The sequence below is a fragment of the Chlorocebus sabaeus genome, chromosome 7 (assembly GCF_047675955.1).
Source record: "Chlorocebus sabaeus isolate Y175 chromosome 7, mChlSab1.0.hap1, whole genome shotgun sequence".
Lineage (NCBI taxonomy): Eukaryota > Metazoa > Chordata > Mammalia > Primates > Cercopithecidae > Chlorocebus > Chlorocebus sabaeus.
The window spans coordinates 74,969,081-74,991,626 of record NC_132910.1 but is presented as its reverse complement, the minus strand read 5'-3'; positions in this window follow the sequence as shown (position 1 = coordinate 74,991,626).

Sequence of the window (22,546 nt, the reverse complement as noted above, 5' to 3'; positions counted from 1 at the left end):
TTTTATTTGTTTCCAGTGGGAATGTTGATTAAGATAACCTAATCAGCTATATTACCAGAAATAAAAATCATCAGTAAACGTAAAATAATTATTTTCAACTATCACATTTGCAAAAGTATTGTGGAAGTTAGAGATGGAAGTCTCTGCCACACAGATGTTTACACCACTTCACCTGACCATGCCCTTCATTATTTTATTTATATCATCTGATTGACATGGAGACTCATGAGCCGACTTGAACATGTCCACAAGGTTCAAATAGTATTTTTGAAATTAAAATTCCTGGGTAAGTACTCGATGGCTCTTGATTTCCAGACATTTTATTGGATACTCGAACACCTCTGCTCTACATCAAGACAATTCTTTATTTCATATCAAGCCAAACCTCCAAAATTTGTCTCAAATACGTTTTGATTGATGACTGAAATCTTTCAAAGACAGGAATTTGAAAAATCATACAAGGTAATTATAACAGGAAGAACCATAAAATGAGTACACGTCTCAAACTGTAAGTACAAAGGAATGTGGATCCTTGTCTCAAAAATATGTAGTACAAAGTTAAAATATTAGTCAAAGATCAGGAATGCAAAACAATCCCGTTGTTTCTGTGAGTATGATGTGAAAATTAGTCTTTGCGTAGCCTTTTTCTTTCCTTTTTCATTAGTTCTTACTTTGAGAGAAGGTACAAAAGAAATTCTTTGTTCATGATGTCTACTTCAGGAACTGTTAAGAGCATTGGCATCACAGAGGCAAAATGTACCATAAAACCTTCCTTTGTATTTTACATAGTTCCACGGGAAGGAACTTATGCAAATAATAGTCACAGACAAAACATATCCTGGTGACATCATGATTTCACTGAAAACTTTCCAACACTAAAAAAAAAAAAAAAAAAAAAAAAAAAAACATTGTTTTTCTTCCATCATTACCATCCCCACCAGTGGCAACAGGCACATCCAGCTGTTGTTTGTACAGAAAGAAGGTTGTTGAAGCCCCGCCCTATTTTTGCTGGTCTCATCCTTCAGCATATTTTCAGAATGCTAAAATTATTTCCTCATGTTATGACCAAGGCTGGAGTTCTTTGTTCTATAACTTCTTTCTGATTAAGATTTTTCAAGAAGTTATTAAGAATAAAAAACAAAGAATTCAGAGCAAATATTAAGGAATACACATATCTTTGCTTGCCATCCTGACAAAATACTAATCAGTTGCAAGCTGTTATAAAAATGGATACATAATTAAAATCATAAGACAAATAAATTAAAGTCAATAAGAATTTCATCATCATAATCTATATCAAATTCAAAACAAGATTTTTAACTGATTTTGGCAGGAAAACCAAAAATGTCATACCTACTAGCTTCATCATTGTGGTTTTAAGCAGAAATTATTTTGGCCAGGCAGGTTAAATATAGTGAATGCAATTACTTTCTTCTTAGAAGAAAATATTGGCACCAGTGCCATCATTATTATAGTGCCTGATAACAAAATCTTCACCACTTATGCGGAAAATACTGAAGAAAGGTAATGGAAATGCAGAAAAGTGCTTTCTGAGTATATATAGGGCTGGTATTTGGCACTATACCCTCCAGGCACAGAAAGTTTCTGAGATCCCTAAAGCAGGAGCCACAAGTGCCTAATATAGTGTTGGGTAATATTGTTTTATAATATATCTTGTCACATGGATAAATCATTCACCCTTACTTTGAATATGTAGGCTTATTGGAGAAATAGGTAAAACGTAGGTACATGTTATCTCATAGCAATCTTTTTGCATAGCCAAAATCTCTATCTGAAAAAAAAACGTGAGTCTGATGCCAAAATATATTTTTCACTAGACAAGTATTATATAGCAATGAATTGGGCTAAAATTCACAAAGTGAATTTCTATTCCAAGCCTCTTAATTTGCTAATTTCTTTAAATAACCATCACAGTGATAACTTAGTAACAACGTGTTGAAACTGAGTTAGAAGATGACTGGAGGAAATACTAAAATATAAAATAAATAAAAGCAAGGCTTAATCCCTGGTGTTCCTTTGGGCCTTGGGTCAATCTTTTTAACTTTTATTTGGTTTCTTTTTCTGTAAAATTAGAGAATTAGACTTAATATGGTGGCTTTCCAATTCTTTTGGAACAACCACCGTTCAACGTGCCCTGACAGAAATGCTCCAACAGTAGAGCTGCTGTGGTTGACGGGGAGTGGCTATCAAAGCCCGGCTGTGGGCCCTGCTTCCCTGCGGCAGCTGCTGAGGATGCTCTTGAGCACAGTTTGATAAATAATGTGCTAGGCAACAAAAAGACTCTGGACCCATTCATAATTTTACAAGCAGAAAAGAAGTACGGAAGGGAGGGGGTAAGAAGAGAAAGAATAAAAAAGATGTCTAATTAGTGCTTATCTCAAAGTGTAAAACGCTTTGTTAAATTTACTCATTCCATTATTTTGAAACAGTGGTTGAAATTTTTTCAGTGCCATTTTTTCCAAGTTATTTTCTCATAAAATAGAGTTGGAACGCTTTTATTTTCTCTGTGCTGTAAGTATTTTCATTATATCTATCCCAGGGAGGCAGTTGTGGTAACACTACTTGGTGCGAGCCAACATCTTTTTCTCCCTCTTTCTTTCTAGCAAAGCTGAGTTTTTTCAACATGGCTATGTGCCCAGTTCAAACTAATCACTTCCCCAGGCACTTCAGCACGTTGAGATAGTCACGAGGCAGATTTCTGGCCAATCAGATGAAAGTAGAAGACTACTAGATGAAGTTTCCAGAAAGCTATTGTTTGCTTAATTTTTTAAAAGATCCATTTTTTTTGTTAATTTGTTGAGTAAATTGTTGGCACAAATCTTTGCCCTTCATCCTTCCTACTTATTTCTGCATAGACTATGGGCATGATTACAGAAGCAGAAGAAAATGTTTATTTGCATATACAACATACATACACGGGGGTGCTCAATGATGAGTAACTTAGAAAGGTGGTTAGAATTGGGGGTTTATGTACCTAACTTAGTAGGAAAAAGGAGGAAGGAAGGCTTCTATGTTTCTTTAGTTAGGACAAACGAGTTTTTATATTTTACTGATTTGGATTTGCTTCCTATCATCGCTATTCTTTTTATATACACCATCATTATAACACATACGATATTGCTTTTGAGCCAAAGAAGAAATTTGGAATTTATCTCTAGCAGCTTTGAAAAACCGGGTAACAAAATGGAAGAGTTACGGAAAGAGGCAGGGTGTTCTCTGTCTTGTATCTACTTGACATTGGCTTCCTTGGAAAGAAAGTAAAGATATAGAAAGTCAATAACTGACTCTGAAAAGCAACCACTGAATTTCTGGACAATGCTTTTGCAAACTAGGGCAGTGAGTTCCTAGCTAGGAATCATAATCATCTCATAAGACCTATGAAGATCATGTTGGACTGAGGAATCTCCAACCTACCTGAACTCAAAGTTTTAAATTAAATTTAAAAAGAAAGAAGTTAACTTATAGATGTGAAATAAAGTTAATAGAGTGAAGGACATATAATAATTCTCAAAAGAAATAATATGAAATAATACAAAATGACGTTATGTGTTTTTTGTTGATATACCAATGTAAAGTGTATTGATAAGAAGCAAAAATACTTGATATTTTAATGCAAAGTATTAAATACAATGAATTTGGTGATAAGAAATAGATCACATTTCTCTAAAATGTTCAGAGACTAGAATATTTTTCTGAAAGTCTGTAGTTTTTTTAAATAAACAAATTGGATTGAAAGAGTAGGAAGAAATACTCTATGTCTAGAAAATATATAATTGAGTGGATAGCCACACCATAGAAAACATTTGGGTGATAATTTTTAAAAGTGAAATTTTTATTAGCGTATATCCTGTCCAACCAGATTGACAACTGTGGATAATGCAAAATTTTCACAGAGACAAGATAATTTAGGAACTTAAATACTGAAACCTCTGCCAAAAGTCTCATTCTGCTATCAGGAAAGCATGAGATATACTTAATGTTGATAATTTCAGTCTAAAGATACTCAGAAAGTCATCTGATACCAAGTCAACCATAAGAAAATCTGGCGAATTATTTCCAGTTTTTTAATATTACTGATACAGACAGGAGGCTAGGAACCACTGGGTAGAAAAGGGAGGTTCCCCAGCAAAACTCCCACCCTCAAGCCTGGAAACTGTGGCCCTAAATGAAAACAGTTATCCCTGTTTACCTGCCCAAATGTTTTTTTCATAATCACCCTGGCCCATCATGTCCCTGCATCCTGTACCCACAAAATCCCCAAAGTCCACTGGCAGAGGAGCAGAGCTGTGAGGTAGAAGAGAGAAGGGAAGAAACATCTGACTGTCAAAGAGGCAGCTGGACTGCTGGAGAGGATTTGACTGGTGACAGCTGAACTACAGGGGAGGATAATCTTCCCACTCCATCCCTTTTCCAGCTCCCCATCCTGCTGAGAGCCACCTCCACACTCAAAAAAACCTCCACATTCACCATCCTTCAAGCCCATGTCACCTGATTCTTCCCAGATGCCAGACAGGGACCCTGGTACCAAGAGGGATGAATGTAAAAGACTGTCACCCTGACTCTCTGCCGAGCTGGTTAACACTTAGCCATTGGCAACTGCTAAAAGAGCATTAATTGTAACTCATGTTCTCTGCTGTAATCATGGAATATATATATTGCAATACATATTCTATATATATACTATATATCATAATATATATTCATACTCTGCTTTTTCATGTAATTTGCTATATGTTTTTCCTAGTAAATAGAAACAGTGAATAGATTCATACCTAGCAATATGGGTAAATATTTAAACAATGTGTAATGAAAAAGAAACAGATATTTAATATGCTATTTATAAAATGTAGATAAAACAACTCATTTACATAAATTAAAAATACTCAGCAGCATACTTTATAAAAATACACAGAATCAAAAATGTACATTACATAAAATTGAATGTTAAGACAAATGGGCTTTTATATCTGTAGTGCATGTAGTGGGGATACTATGAAGATGGAAGTGGAGTATAGGAATAAAAAGGAATAAACTTTCAGTAAAGAGAGAAAACCAATGATGATAGTATGGAATAAACAGGGTGATTAACTTAACCCTTTGTATCTAAGATCCAAGAACACTCTGTTAATGATTTTTAATAAATATAGTTTAATAAATCATGATTTTAATAATCATGATTTTTATAATACTGTTTTTAAGGTGGTATAATATTAAACTAAATGGATGTGACATAAATTCTTTAACCTTCTTCTACTGCTGAACATATACTTGATTTATTGTTTTTATCTATGTAAGTTGTGTTACTCTGAACACTTTTTTATGAACATATATTTTTCCCCTATTTTGGATGGTTACTTTTTGATATATTATCCACAATAAAACCAACTTGTTGAAAGCATATGACATCATTACCACTCTTTGTATAAATTCAAAAAGCTTGCTTGAATTTACAATGTCAAAAGCAACCAACAGAAATGCCAATTTCTACATACCCTGAGGACCAGTAGGTCATGTTGCCTCTGTCTGGCTATATTTATATTTTTTATCTATCCATATTTCTGCCCATTTGAAAGGCAAAAATGTTGTCTCACTGTTGTTCTGCTTCTTTGTTAATCTAATCGATGTCTATGGACTATCTACTAGTTTCCAAAATTATTCTTAGTATTAAATTGCATTTATTTGAGTATAAGATTATACATGGTCCACTTTTTCTTTTTTTACTAACTTCATTTCCTCCTTCGAATCAGACAACATTTTTACTTTTTTTGTTGACAGTTACTATGAATGTGGGTTTATTCTGACTAATGAAATAAAGTCATGGTCATCTTGAAGGAAAACTCATTATGTGATCTTAGCATCAATAAGTAGGAGAGGAAATGGAAATTCAGCATGGTTCCATGCATCTTATTGCTATCTATGCCCACAAGGATTATAGCAGTTCTGAATATAAAATACATCCTCAACAAATATGTCATTTGCTTTCGTCGTAACCCTCTGTAATCCACTTTTTCCCTGTTCTGAGCCTCATTTTCTTATTCATATAATGTGGATAAAAATAATGCCTGTCTCAAGAGGAAGCATCAAGTACAAAATGGGAATATTCATTTTATCACCTAAACTGCATTTCAGGAATGTGAGTGATGAATAGCAGGAAGTTGTGTTCATATTTTTATTCCCAATGCCTGAATAGATGATGGTGTCTGAAAGCCTTGCCAGTTTTCTCGCTGGATTTTTTTATTGAATAAAATAGTCTACATGGTGGAAGAGTAGGCATTTCCCGGAGTGAATTTAAAAAAAAAAATGAATTTGGTAAACATTTTTATTTTTCCAGAATTTGGTCTCACACAAAAAAACAGATGTCCTACATTGGATCAAAAGGGATAAAAAGAACAACAGGTAACACCATGAATTACTGGAAATGACAGATAAGTCTGTACCAGGCACCTAACAATGGTAATTTGAAACAATAAAAGACTAAGCATTAATTTAAACTGTTTCCATGAAGTAAGTCTTCCATAAGCCTACATAATTCATGCTGATCGTGCTTGATCATTTTGTATTATGCTTTTATTGTGGGATTTGACATGGTACTATTTTGTTTAGAATTTTATGAAATAAATCAGTCTACAATTTTCCTTTCTTGCAATGTTTTTGTCAAGTATCACAATTACACTGCCTTCACAAGATGAGTTGGAAAGTGTGATTCCTTTTTCCATTTTTGAAAAAAATTTGTATGATTGGTATAATATCTTCTTAGACTTGAGGTAATTTACTACAAAAATGATGTAGGCCTACAATTTTCTTGGTGTAAAAGTTTCTGAAAGAAATTCAACATTTCTTTTTTCTTTTCTTTCTTTGAGATAGAGTCTTGCTCTTGTTGCCTAAGCTGGAGTGCAATGGCACGATCTCAGCTTACTGCAACCTCCACGTCCCGGGTTCAGGCAATACTCCTGCCTCACCCTCCTGAGTAGCTGCGATTACAGGCATGCACCACCACACCCAGCTAATTTTTTGTATTTTTAGTAGAGATGGGGTTTCACCATGTTGGCCAGGATGGTCTCAAACTCCTGACCTCAGTTGATCTGCCCACCTCAGCCTCCCAAAGTGCTGGGATTACAGGCATAAGCCACCACACCTGGCCGAAATTCAACATTTCTGATATATAAGGCATTTAAATGTTGTGTTTCACCAGGTATCAGATTTGGTAAGTTGTGTGTTTCAATGAATTTGATCATTTCATCTATGTTGGCAGAGTCATACACATAAAGCTGTTCAAAATATCTCTCCAAAATCCTTTTGATTTTTCTAAGATCTAGAGTAATATCCCATTTTTCAACCCCGATATTAGATTTTTGTGATTTCTTTCTTCTATCTTCATCTGTCTTGCTAGAGTTTATAAATTTTATAAATTTTATTAATGTTTTCAAAAGCCACCTTTTGGTTTTGCAAATATTTTCAATCATGTCTGTTTTCTACTTCTTTTATTTCTGCTGTTACCATTATTACTTCTATCTATTAGATTTAACTTTCTCACCTTTTGCTAATTTCTTAAAAATTCTTATGATTATCTTAGTGTAATTACAATGGCTTATTACAGTAGAAACTTAGATCATTAATCTTAAGGCTTCCTTTGCTTCTGACAAAATCATTTAAAGCTATAAGTGTTCTTCTAAGTACCATGTTAGCTGCATACCACAAATTTTGATATGCTGTTTTTTTTATCAGCCTTCAGTTCAAAATTCTTTCTCATTTCTTAATGATTTCTTCATTTATTCATTGGTTATTCAGAAGCTGATTTGTCAATTTTCAAATGTTAGAACTTTTCTACATATCTTATTGCGGTAAAACTTAAATTTTTATGGTCGCAGAGGGTAAACATTAGCACTATCTAGTCCTTTGAAATTCTCTGAGACTTGTTTTATGGTCCAGTATAATCTATCTTGATTCATAGTTCATATGCACTTCAAAATAATGTCTATTCTGCACTTGTTTGGTGGGGATCTCAGTAAGTATCTGTGAGGTAGAAAATGGTTGACAGTATTATTTATATTTTCACTTTTCTTGCTTTATTTTTAATTTTACTATCCATTACTTGAAGATGTGTGTTAATATCTCAAAATATGGTTATGGATTTTTCTATGTCTTGTTTTTATCTATCAGTTGTTATTTTATCTGTCAGTTGTTTCATGTATCTTAAAACTGTTTTAGGCACATTCACATTTAAATGAAGTCTTTTTAATGTAGTCACTATTGTTACTGATAGCATATAGCTATTTAGTTTTGTTGTAAATAGCATTTGCAAAGTACAGCATTTTTTATCCTTTTTACTTTCAAGTTATTTGTGCCTTTTTAGCTAAAAATGTATCTTTTGGAGACAGCATATGTACCTTGGTCTTGCTGTTTTATACAGATTAACACTGTTTGCCTTTTTACTGAAAAATTTTGTCCATTTACATTTAATGAACTGATTGTTGTGGTTGAATGTAGGCCTGCCCATTTTTTCTTTATTTTTTTTCTTTGTTTTAATTCTGTTATTGTTGTTGCTTATTCATTTCTCCTTTCCTGACTTCTTTTGGTTTAATCAATTACTTTTTGAATTCTATTTTGATTTCTTCATTGACTTTTCAATATATATATCTGCATTTTTGGCAGATGCTCTAAAAATTACAATACCTATTTTTACAAACTTACAATATATGTAGAATACTACTTTATATGAAATATATAAGAATCTTTAAAAATGTAATTCAATTTTCTACCCCATATTCTCTATGCTTTCTTGATAAATTCATGCATTTGTAGATAATATATGTATATATTATATTATATATGTGTGTGCATGTATGTGTGTGTGTGTGTGTATGTGTATAAACCCCGGTCTACAGGGTTTTAATTTTTTTTAATATGATCACACAGTTTTTAAAAGTTGTTCCCTAGCATAAATAGTATATGTTTTAATGCTTCTATGTATTCATGTTTTTACTTGTTGTGCAATGGATAACATCCATTGTCGATAGCTTTATTTGGGGTTATAATTATATAAGAAATTGTCACTTTTTACTTTATATGCTTATATGGTTTGAATATTTAATAAAAACCATCACAGGTCCTTAAAAAAAGTACATAAATAAACAGTTGTTCTCAACCAAGGCCAATTTTGCCCTTTGGCAATCTCTAGAGACATTTTTGATTGGAGGAGGAGGGGTGCTGCTGACAACTAATGGGTAGAGGCCAAGAGTGCTGCCAAAAATCTTACAATGTATAGGACAGTCCCCCAAACAAAGAATTATCTTCTGCAAAATGTCTGTATTGACAAAACAATGAAATGTAAATGTGTAGGTCTTAGTCCAGTTTACTTACTTTCAGCTAATTAAAGACATTTGTTAAACATGTTCAAAGTTCCAAAGTCCCTTCAAATACAGCATTTATATTCAAACCTAAAGAGCTAAACTCTCTAAGCTCATTTGAAGTACTTATTAGCTGATGATGAGTCACTGAGTTTGTTAAGTGAATTAATCATGCTGTGTGATTCCACATGAGGGATTTAAAGGCCACTGGAAAGAAGTCAGAGCTCCAAACAAGGGAGTCTCCACTACCAGCTGTTTTATTTTCCCTCTGTTTCTCCTGGCATGCAAATATCATCAAAGTCATCATTATTGGGTTATCTTTGTTTAGAAGTATGAGAGAGAGAGGTTAAAAGATAATTCAAGCACAATTATATTTGCCTATTAAATAAATCCTAATAATTCAAATCCCTTCAGACAAAATTATCACACATTTCTTAAAGTACAATGTATGGTTTCCATTTTCAAAGGATCTTTTTAAACTTTATAAAACACACTGTTAAAATGATAATAAAGCCAACTTTGGCAAAGAACACAGGATTTCAAGCTACAGTTAGTGTGAATCTCAGTATTCACTACTTCCTAAATTTGTGATTACTGTCCTCCGAGACCTCCTTCAAGTCTCATTACTATATTTTTTAATCCGTAAAATATAGATAATACTGATCTCAGATGATTGACAAACACTTTGCACCAAATCGAACACAAATAACGTGTTTAATCCAAAGCTTTATTCTATCTTGAGAAACTGATGTGTCAACTCTGTGACGGCCTCGGTGGATGAGCAATATATCCCCAGTAAATTGGCATTTGTGCTGAGCTATCTACTACAGGTGACTACATTTGCGCCCCTGGAGACACAGATGCAGTCTGTCACAGATCATTCATTTTAACTATGCCTACAGTGAGTAAGGGAAATAAATGGTGGCTGCAACACTCTTTTACTATCTTCCCAGGGAAACGTAGTGAATTCATCTTGGAAAAGACTGGTTTAGTAGTAACCTTCAGTGAGTGATCTCTTTATCCAGAAGTCTTTGAGGCCTGCAGCTCACAAACCTGATTTGCTCAAGGAAGTCCTGACTTACTGGGTATTCTGAAACCCATGAAAAAAGAAGGGTCCAGACAATACACCCAGAATTTTACAAGACAGTCTCAAAATTGCCAGCAATACTAAAGTCACTTTCATACCACCCTCAAAGATTTACTACAGAGGCCCCTGTAGTCCTCCAAGAACAATCAAATCAAATGTATGCACACACACACATACACAGACACACACAGACACAGACACACACACACACACACACAGATACTCTAACAAATGGCATATCTTCCACCTTATGCATTGACTGCCACAGCTGCTCTCCCGACAGGGTATTCAATCATGCAAACGTCTTCTGTTTGAAGGCTGTTTCCACTTCCAGTCAGGCACGTTGTTTTCAGCACATCTGACAAAATAGGCCAGATCTGCCCAGCAACTTTTGAGAGGAAGTGCAACAAAAGACATCCAGCTGTGCTGAATTAAAAGGTCTTCATTCATCACCTTCCATCAGTCAAAAAGCAAAAAGAGGCTGACGTTATTTGTAAGAAATTTAAGGGTGTTATTATTCACCTGTAATTAAAAAGAATGGTTTGATTTGGCTTTTAGCCTAGAGAAGTATGAATGCTTATATTTTGCCAGGTTATGAATTTTTCCAAGTACTGAACAGGCCTGAGAATGAGGCAATAAGATGGAGGGACTTTGAAAAGTAGAATTTTCCTCAACCTGTATTCATTTGCATTTTGTTTGTTTGTTTGTTTGTTTTTTAATTGATTCTTTATCTTTGCTTTTCTGCTTTAGAGAAGTACTCCCAGAAAATAAAAATCAAAGGGAATTTTGAGTGTAGCAACATGAAAAGTCCATGTTAAAGGCTTTAGATTTCCCAAAAAGACAAAATCTGAGAAAATGTATTACAGACGAAGTTGCTTTTTCTTGATATGCTACATATTCAGAAACAGTAGAGAGATAATGGTTTTTGTGGTATAAAGTAAAAAAATATGCATGGCAAGCATAGTAGAGATAGATAATTTTTAAATATTTTTATGTATCTGAAGTTCTGGAAGATGAATATAAGAATTTGCCAAGAGATTTTTTAAATGAATTCTCTTTCAGATCTTCCTTTTATTCCAGGAAGAGCTTAGGGTGACTTGAAGACACATTAAAGCACAATGTTAATATTAATTGGATGAGAAAAACGGAACAAAAGAAAAAGCAAGAAGAAAACATAAGATGAAGCTAAGATTGAGGCACATAAACCTAACATATATCAATGTATTTACTAGAGCTAAACTACACATGTAGCCCTGAGTTTTCTAGCAGCCAATTCAAAGAGGGAGCTGAGATTAGTTATGTGATGTGTAATGCCCACAAAGTTAAAACAGAAGAGGCACATGTATTATTTGGGTATGTTAATGAGCATGGTCTCATAGGTCTGGAATTTGGCAGTAAACGTGTTTTCTAAAAATATGTGCTGGGAAAGTTAACAACTTTCAGTAACAATTATAAATTTTTATTTTTTCAGAGCATTCATGTGTTTTTCTGACACCAATAAGAATAAAAACAAACAAAAACATCCTTCAGCATTACCAAAATTGTTACTGCAGGCTAATAGAGAGTATATGCACTCCATGCAGGTCTTGGTCAATGTCTTCATCTGTTTGGGCTGCTATGCTAATACCATGGACTAAGTGGCTCATGAACAACAACAAAATATATATCTCAACAGTTCTGGAGGCTGCCAAGTCCAAGATCAAGCTACCAGCAGTTTCGGTGTCTGGCGAGAGATTGCTTCCTGGTTCATAGATGGATGGCCATCTTTTCACTGTGTCCTCACATGGTGGAAGGAGCCAGGGAGCTGTCTTCACTAATTTTATATAAAGGCACTAGCTCTATTCATAGGGGCTTTGCCCTCATGTCCTAAGCACATCCAAAGACCTCATTTCCTCATACCATCACATTGGGAATTAAGATTTAACATATGAATTGGGGTGGGGGCAGGGACACAAATATTCAGCCTATAGCAGCCAGTATGAGCAGCACAAAAGAGCAGTTTCAGGTAAAGGGTTTGAAGCCCTGAGATCTTGGTTTTATTATGACTCATTGCATTCAGTAGTACACTGAAGTACAGGAAGGGAAGGAATGGAGGCCACTGAAATTTAAGCTGCTTGGATGCCCTATATAGTATTTGGTATTCTGAAAACACTTTACACTTGCCAGTAAGTGAATCCAGATGGTATTCAAATAAGTTTAGACAACATGATTATCTGGACTTGCTGATGTGGAAAGCCAGGCCCTGACTGATTTGCCCAAGGCCTTTCAATTCCTAAGGAGCCACCATACAGCTTTTACCACTTCCTGTACATCCAGTAGGCCAAAGAGAGTCCTGGAAGAAAACACAGACTTTCATATTTCTTGTTCTTGGCTTGGCTCAGCAGATCACAGACGTTTCTATACAAAGGGAAAAATTTCTATCATAACTTGCCTGGCCATTTTTTCAAGGATTTCCTACAAAGCAACCAATAGCCAGTTTTTCAGATCTACTGCCTAATTCATTTAGGTCCATTTTTATTAGTACTCAAGTTATTTTCCTGAATAATTCCAAAGAAAACCTTTTCCCACTTACTCATCAGAAAGAGAGCTGTATAAGAATAGCTGGAACCCAGAAAAGAAAATATACAATTGCAAGTTTGCATAGATGCATTCTCATTTCTAAACAATACGAAAAATTATTGTTAAATTTTGCTATTTTCAGGATGGACATTGTACATTTATTCTCTGGGGCAAGTTTTCCAAACTTCCCGGCTGAGGAAAATTACCTCATCTTCCCTACTTGTTTCAAAAAGTAGATTCCCCAGCCCCACTCAGACTTGCTGAATCAGAATCTTTCAAGAAAGTAAAGGCTTATTCAGGGAAATTATGTCAACAAAGACTCTGGACCCTGGTCGAGATTCAATTCAAATCTCACTTCTGCCACCTATGAGCTGTGTGAATTTGGCCAAGTGGCTTACCCTCCCTGTATCTCTATTTCTTCATATGTGAAATGAAAATCAAGCCCCTCGAGGAGCCCAAATTTAAAGACAGATTAGTAAATGAAAATTCAGCCAAGGAAATCAAAGAGAAGTCAAAGACAATCTTTGAATCAGTCTATTTCTAAAGAACTGAATGATGTTGAGAAAAGTCACCTGACTTCCCAAGGTTCTACTTTCTGTTAGATTCATTCAAGCTCTACAACTGGTGAGAATGAGAATAATTTTCAGGACAAGGATGCATTCTCATACTTTTAGATATTAGACGAAAGTGAACAATCCAAATCACCTTAAAATTGGAGTACAATTTAGAAAGAATAAATTACAAATATATCATTTTGTCATTATACACTATTCATGCTTCCAAATATTTCTGATTTTAAATCTAAACATATATCTAGCAATGAGACTTTATAAAATGTCTTAAGTAACGCATCTTTAAATAGCTTACCAAATTGCAGAAAAGGCATCCATTCATTTCTTATGAAAAGAATTTTCTACTCAAATTAACTGCAAAATTATCTTAAGAAAAACCTCAGAAATGACTTGCTCAAGAAGACACAGGCAGGATCTTGATCTTGACTAATCAGTGGAAACATTGGGAAATATATATTAGAATGAATAACAGATAGAGCCAAAATACATAAATAATGACTACATTTCTTAATTACTCCACTAAAACTGGTTGCTGACAAGCCAGATGGCACAGGTCATTAGTGCCTTTTGGCTCTGGCATCCCTACCAAAGAAACCCAGGACTGGAATAGCACCACTATTGTTAGAGCCCCTCAAAGCACAATAGTCTAAAAAGCCCTCCTCATTGCTGGGGAACAATGCCTTAAAATTCTTTTGTTATTCTGCAATGCTTCAAAATTTGTTAAGTCTTGTCCTCTTTTACCCTAAGGGACTTTGGAGACTTAATTAAGTTATTGTTTGCAGACATGGGATAAATTCAGTCACATCACAAAAGAAACAACTCAGTTCCAAATGTTAATACACACTTCCCTCTAAACTGTGAATCAAGACTCAAGCCATAACCGGAAAAAGCAATGTAACTGTGCGTTTCTTTCTAAATAAAGGGGACACGGTAATAATATTAAAAGAACAAGGATTTATAAGCTGTTAATTGTATTATGCAATGTGTTCACCAAACTCTGATGCTTTTGTTTAAAGTATAAAAGCAGTTGATGCTTTTACGTAATTATTAATAAACTATAAGAAAGTTAAATACTAAGGGTAAATCTTGAGAGTAGGGCATTCCATCTTTCTGAAGTCTCTCTCCCTAATATCCAGTCCCATTCTTTTGAATGTCCTCCAGAACCTCTGGTGGCTGGTGAAGATGTTGCTGCTAAGAAGCTCTAAAATTGATCAAATAACTTCAGTAACTAAATCATAGTCAAGATTTTATTAACAATTCAATGAAAGCCACAGGAGCCTTGACCGTATTGGTCAAAAAAGACATTAATAAAGTTTTAATAACTTATTAATCAAGTTTACCACTTTTATTTGAAGGAATTCATAATTTGTATCATGAAAAATCTGGTGTCATGGTTAGGGTTTATGTAATGGACCAATCTGGAGCAACGTGGAACCTTACAGTAGGAAGTGATACACGGACCAGCAAAGGTCTCGTGAATTCCGGGGTATGCTTTTCCCGTTTTCTTTCTTGGCTCCAAAAACAGAGAAAACAATGGTAAAACAGTGTTTCTTTCCTAGATTTGACACTAAGAGTGTCCTGAAGATGTGCCCAAAAACATGGCAAACACAGCCAACGGTGACTCTGTCCCTTAATACTTGTTCATAGCAATTCTCTTTATGAAGCCCATAACTGCTCATGGACAGCCACATAAGTAGCGTTTGAAAACAAGCTCACATCTTGGCTAAGGTCTATAAGCTCCTTGCACACTTTCTAAGGCTGTCCTAGCCCTCTCAGTTTTAGGTGCTGAAGCTTTTAAGACCCACCTTTAATAAGGCTTGCTTCTTTGCTTAAGGCTCACTGCCTCTGCAGAAATTGATACTTGCCTGTAATCATTACCATAAACTGCAATGATCTGTCTAAGTGAAAATCCCACAGGGCTTATTCTTAAATCCTAAAGCCACATGCAAACCCAGCCACATTCCACCACATAGGTCATAACACACTGTCCAACTTAAAGGTACGAATCCACCTACTAAAATCCATGGTTGAAAGCCCTGACCCCACCCCCGAGTTTCTTCATGCATATTTTTCTCTAAAATTATATGCCCATCTTCAAATTAACAAGGTTCTCAATAAATGAACCAAACACCTCAAGATGAGCATGAAGGGACCTAATAAATATTACCCTTCTCATCCACATAGGTTCTGTACCAATTGGAAAATAAGACGAGAATCAGCAAATGGAGCCTCAAACTAATATTTTATACATGTTAAGTTGGAAAAGATGGCTTTTTGAAGTAAAACTAGCTCCCAACTTTTTGCTTTGGTCTTGAAAAACTTACCCAAAGAAGATTTTGAATTTGCAAACACTTACCCAGGTCATTGCCTCTCTCTGGACCTGGTGGAGAGAGAAGAAACAAGAGACCCAGTCCCCATTCATGAGAATCTGACAGATTAGTCCTATCCAACTGAGAAGCAATATTCCAATGTCAGATGCACCTAACGGCGGGTTACCAAAGACAGGCAATTCCTTTTACCTCCCTTGCAGTAGTAAGGGATTAAGAGTAGTAGCTAAGGGATTAGGAGTGCTTCACCAATGTGTGTCCCTCCACACAGATAGAAACATTAGGCATCAGAGTTAAGCATTTCAATCCAAACACTTAAGACCTATAAAAAAGTATTTCTTTGCTTCTTATAATGAATTAGTCATGTAAATATTATATTTTTCTTTTTTCCAGAGCTTTGGAAAAGCTTAAAGCTGAGTATGTTACTCAACTATAACAGTTTTCTCTATTAAAGCTATTTGCACTTAAATACAAAGAACATATCAAATAAAATAGTAATTCCTTTGTTTTATAAAATTTAAGTTTTCCACATTTCAATGAATTCTAAGACTTTCTTTACTCTAAGTCATCAATTTAATGTGATTTACCGTGACACATTTCAGAACAACACTTTTGTGGCATAGGTATTCCAGCAATACAAAAACAACCCACTGATTTTACAAAAATACTATTGTCAAATCCTAAAAACAGACAGATGCATATGTTTTTTTAAAGTTTAGACCTCGTGTTGTCATAAATCAGGGCTACAGGTAAATGGAAAGTTGGAAGAAATGATCAATAGTTTTGAGTTAAAAGCTAAATCAGTTTCACAAGTGTTTTTCTTTGTAAAGTTTCTTTGGAGATTATAAGAAAATCACAGGTGAATTAAAGATATAAAACTCCTTCCTCTTTCACTGCAGGTCTATTTTTTTTTTCACATCATTAAGTTCATTCCTTTCTGAAAATGGCTCAAAATTATTTTATTAAAATCAGTGATTTTTCCAAACAGAGGGGATGGACAGGAAATTATCTTTAAATAAGTACACTCTATTTAGTGCTCTCTGTTGGTTAAATCTCAGTGTGGGGAACAATATTTAGTCTTTCCAAAATTCTTCACAGTTTGATCCACTGACACGATAGGTTTCTTAATTTCCTGACCAACGGCATTGTATGCAATTTTTGTACATGGTCAACAGCTGGTGCCTTTAACCCAGCAGATGTTTTTGTGTCTGAGCTGTAATCACTATACAGGCAGAGTCCAGGATTTTGTTTTCTTTCACACTCTTCTCCCATATGCAGAAACTTCATTTAGAAGACAAAAGGAATGTGCATAAAAACACACCACAGGGTGTGGATGGGTTTAATAGATGCAGTCCCCAGTGTATAAAGAGCCTAAATCTTTCCCAGTACAGTGGGATTACACAACAACCACTGAAGTCATTTGAAATGGCTTCTAAAAGACCAAAGCCCACAGCCAGTGGAATCACAAAATCATAGAACACTGAACTTAGATGGGGCCAGTGCATTGTGTATCAAAGCTGAGTAATGGGTATTTTTTAAAGGAAAAAAAATGACTTCAGCTTAGCATCCCACCATGTTGATTTAAACTGTTTTTATCATAGTGTTACTTAAATGTGTGCAATCATAAAACAAGGTGCAAGCTTCTCATGCCTCTAGTTTTCATTCTTCCTGGTGGTGGGAGATACTCTGGTGTCATGATGCCTTGGCGTGGTCCCACCTCCACTGCTCACTAGCCATGTCACGTCAGACGGGTTACTAAGTTTTCAAATGCTTCATCAATAACAGCAGAATCCACCTTACACATCGTGTGAGTATATGAAATATATATAAAATAATACATACCACATAGCACTCAGTAAATGATAGCTATTGTTCTCCTTATTATTTGTTTTCAAAACCAAGTAACCACCAAAATTCAAAGTTTACTTAATTTAATGTGATGCATGTGATTTAAATGAAAATATAGGTATAGAGCATTTTTGAATGGAATAATCAGCCCTCATGTGTAACTGAAACTCTTCCTGTTAGCAGTTTTAAAACCAATTTTAATAAAAGTGTGTGTGTTTTTTAGATGAAGTCTCGCTCTTGTCCCCCAATCTGGAGTGCAATGGCAAAATCTCGGCTCACTGCAACCTCCGCCTGTCAGGTTCAAGCGATTCTCCTGCCTCAGCCTCCTGAGTAGCTGGGATTACAGGTGCCCACCACGCCCAGCGGATTTTTGTATTTTTAGTAGAGACAGGGTTTCACCACGTTGGCCAGACTGGTCTTGAACTCCTGACCTCAGGTGATCCACCTGCCTTGGCCTCCCAAAGTGCTGGGATTACAAGCGTGAGCCATCACACCTGGCCAAAAGTGATATTCTTAAGTTGTCTTAATCACTTCAGGGTAAGGTAAATATTGTAACATTATTGAAATCTGTAAGTGCATAGCTAGCTTAACCACTTCTGCATTGATGAGGAAAATTATACACTGCCTATTTCGTGTTACTATCACAACCAAAGAAAATTGAAGTTGGTGTCAACAACAAAAAGGAATCCACTCAGGATTCACCCATGCTAATGGCACAACTGCTATGAAACAGATGTTTCTGAGATAGTGGGCTGGAATTACCTGCTATAGACTTAAGTTTTCCACCTTTTTACTCTATTTGAACTACTTTAAAATATTAATTTCCAATGGAGAATATGTCTTTCCACCTTTACTTGAAAGCTAAAACTGTTTTTTTAGTATTTGGATGAACAAGAATATATTTATATTCATTTTTAAGTGAATGCTCTTAAATGAAAAAGCAATTGTAGAAATTCCTAGAGAAAGTCTTCAGACTTCTGACAATATATTCATAAACCAGTCTGAAAATCTCTATACACTTAACCTTTATGTATCCATGTAGATACAGATTCTGTCTTATTTATACATATTATGCTCAGTATTTATTTGCATTTACAACCAAAAGAAAATGTCAGCACAATAAACTTTAATATTTGCGTACAGTATTTTTAAAATATTATATATTTCACCACACAATGTATTTTTATGATCTGCATTTATGTGTTCTCTGCCAAGTTAGTTGGCTGATGAGGACAATGGTTATTGTTTTCTAATTTCCTGCTGCATAAATTTTACCCAAAATGGGCATCTCAGTTTTAATGGTGGTGGTTGGAGAAAAGGTGTTGGTGAAAAGTGATGCACAAAAAGCAAACAAAGAGAGAAGTGAATAATGGAAAGGGATGGGAGAAATTATCAGTGAGCCATCATTCCCAGAGGTTAGAACTTCTAGTTAGAACAAATCATTTTTGTGAATGGAACATTCTGAAAAGAAAATTTAATAAAATATTTTTAAAAGGAGCACGTTGCAACAATATCTTCCCTAAAAAAAGTCATCAAATATTCTGAGGTTTTTGAAAGAGTAGTCTAAAGAAAGAAAACTATTTTACAAAGAGAACTCACAGATAATAGAAATTTTAAAGCTTATCTCTCTTTTGCATTGAAAAGGAAAACTCAGTGCTTTGAAGTTGGGCAAGTTCAACCTGATAACACAACTTTCCTCTCTCAGTAATACTAAGAGCTAAGAAATGTTTAAAATATCTTTTCTTTTCATTTTGACCAATTTACAGCAGTCATAATTGTGCAATTATGGCTATTAGTCTCCGTAATTATTATTATTATTATCTTTTTGGGTTTTTTTTTGAGACAGGGTCTTGCTCTGTGGCCCAGGCTGGAGTGCAATGGTGCGATCTCTGCTCACTGCAAGCTCCACCTCCCGGGTTCAAGCCATGCTCCTGCCTCAGTCTCCCAAGTAGCTGGGACCACAGGTGCCCGCCACCACGCCCGGCCAATTTTTTTGTATTCTTACTGGAGACAGGGTTTCAAAGTGTTTACCAGGACGGTCTCGATCTCCTGATCTCGTGATCCACCCGCCTCGGCCTCCCAAAGTGCTGGGACTACAGGCGTGAGCCACCGCGCCTGGCCTATTCTCCGTAATTCTTACTGATATTTTGTTTAAAAGACTTCCTTTAATAGATTTGTCAATAAGATTTTAATAGTATGAAACTATCTATCAACGAGTTCAATATATGTGACCTTATAAAATCACAAAGAAGTTTCAGAGCATCTGATACTCAGTTCCCTTTCTAAATGTGAAGTGCTTGTATTGTGTGAAAGGCTGAAAAATCTGCACATCACAAAAAGAAATAGCAGTTTGATAACTTTGTGAAGTGTTTTAAAATAACCAGGTTGGCTTTCTATGGGTGATAAAGAAAACGTTTTTACCTACCACAAAAGTAATAATATATATTTTTAAATAAATACCCACAGCTGTGTCTAATATTTTCTTCGGCTAAATTTTATTGGATAGCAAGCTATTCACTTATCCTAATCACAGCAACTGACTGATATGATACTAGATCTATAAGAAAGAGATTTCAGAAGACCAAATTTTCTCTTTTATTACTATGTGATCTAAAATTAACTTAATATAAACACAAAGCCTTTTCTTGAATTCAGATAAAGCATCCCTTACATTTTCAGAAGTTTCCACCATGTGAAGTAGTTGTATTACAATGTTCGCATTTACAAGTGAATGTTTTTAATAACAACAGTGGATCATATGCATCAAGGATCCTCACATCAAATCTTTTCCACAATGAAATCTTTCCCTAGCTACTTAAACACATACATTGTTCACATTTTAAATGCATTTTCCAAATTCCCAATCACTAATATTTACATCTAGTTTATTTAATGCTCTCTAAGAATAATTTAAAAACCCTAGATTTAGGACAATAAATTGCAACAAATAAAAGGTGAATTTGAAAATAAACCTTTGAAAGAGAAGCTTCTTAGGCTAAAGGAATTGATGTTTATAAAATGGACTGTTAATTAGATAGAGTTAAATGTGAATTAAACAGGGATGAGAGGAGACAGAGCTTATACTTTGTGACTCTTCATGTAATGTGAGCATGTGTGTGTGTGTATGTGTGTGTGTGTGTGTGTACACATCTAGGTATCAATTGTATTTATTTCATAGACTTCTCTCTCTTTTACTCATGGTATCAGTTAGCATTTGCTGAGTAAAAAACCACTCCACAATATAATGTAGTTAGGCAACAACCATTTATTTAGCTCAAAATGCAGGAGGTCAGCAATTTGGGCTGTTTTCAGCCTGGCAGGCCTTCTGATATGGTCTGTGATGGCTGTTATCAGCAAAGCTCTTTCAGGGGTCTTGGCTAGTGCAGCTGTACCAATGAAAGCTTTTCTCCACGTGGTTTCTCATTCTCCAGCCAGCCAGCCTGGTTGTTCGCAGAGTGCTGTTTCATGCTCAGTGAGAGAGATCCCCAATGTGCAAATGCTTTTCAGGCCTCAATCTTCTGCTGTCCCGTTGACCAAAGCTGGCCACAAGGCCAGTCCCCAATCAATAGGGCAATGAAAAGCTTCACCTCTAACTGAGAGGACCTGCAAATATTGTCACCTTTTTGCCATCCACCACATCCACAGTATTTTCCCATCTATGTTCTTCCCATTTTCTGCCTAAATATCTATCAGATTCATCCACTTCTCCCTCCAGGGTGACTTCGTAGAAGAAGCTTTCATTGTCTCCCATGTGCTACTGCCACAGTCTTCTAAAGGATTTCCCTCGACCATGCTTACTGCCTTACAAGAAGGCACCCGAGCAATCTTTTAAAAACATAGATAGTATTAAAACCTTTCAATTGGCTTTCAGTTATTTAAAGAGAAAAACCCAAGTCCTCACTATGACCTATAAGGCTCTCCATGATCTAGAGTATATGCTTCAAACATAGCTTGTGGCATCCCATAATGATGAGTGAGAACATGTTCAATAACACAGGGGTGCATGGCCAGAGACCTGGCCTAGTCTGAAGGTAATCTAAGAAAGGAGATTTGATCTGAGGTTTAAAAGATCTGTAAGAGATACCTGCAATTAGTTTGAAAAAGGGAATGAGTATTTACAAATTAACATTTGTAATTTCATAATTATTTTTATGATTATATCAGTTTTCCTCACCGCAAAATCCTTTGTGCCTATCGAAGTGATTGAAAAGTGGCTTCCTCCAATAAGAAATTTTAAAACAATAAAGTTTTGGATACCTAAGCAAAGACTAAAATTTTAGACTTATATGAACCCTCCCACTTTCAGAATCAACCTTCATTAATGTTTTAAACCATTATGTTTAATACATATGTTATGTTTCTGGACTTCATGTAAATAATAAGGAAATCTAGATTCTAGGACTAATTCAGGCATTACCTGTCTGTTAAACATTCTTGGTCTCAGTTTTCTTGTTGGAAAGTGAGAAAGTCTGTGAACATGATATTTAAAGTTCTTTCGGATTTTTAAAAATATTATGTGATTCCATAATTCTGAGACTCAAAAGAAGCAGAAAGTTTTAGCACAGGGATAGCCTCCTGTTGTAAGTGAACACACTATCTATTTATTTTTCTTAATTTCATTTACATATATAATGTGTCTTCAGTTTAAATAGCCAAAGGATATAATTATATATAAAAATTAAATTGCTCAAAATGTTAAACTGTAGTGACTTTTAATAATTCAGACAAATGAAAAAAATAAAGCATAGAATAAGGAATAGATTAAAGATGTAATATGTAAACAAT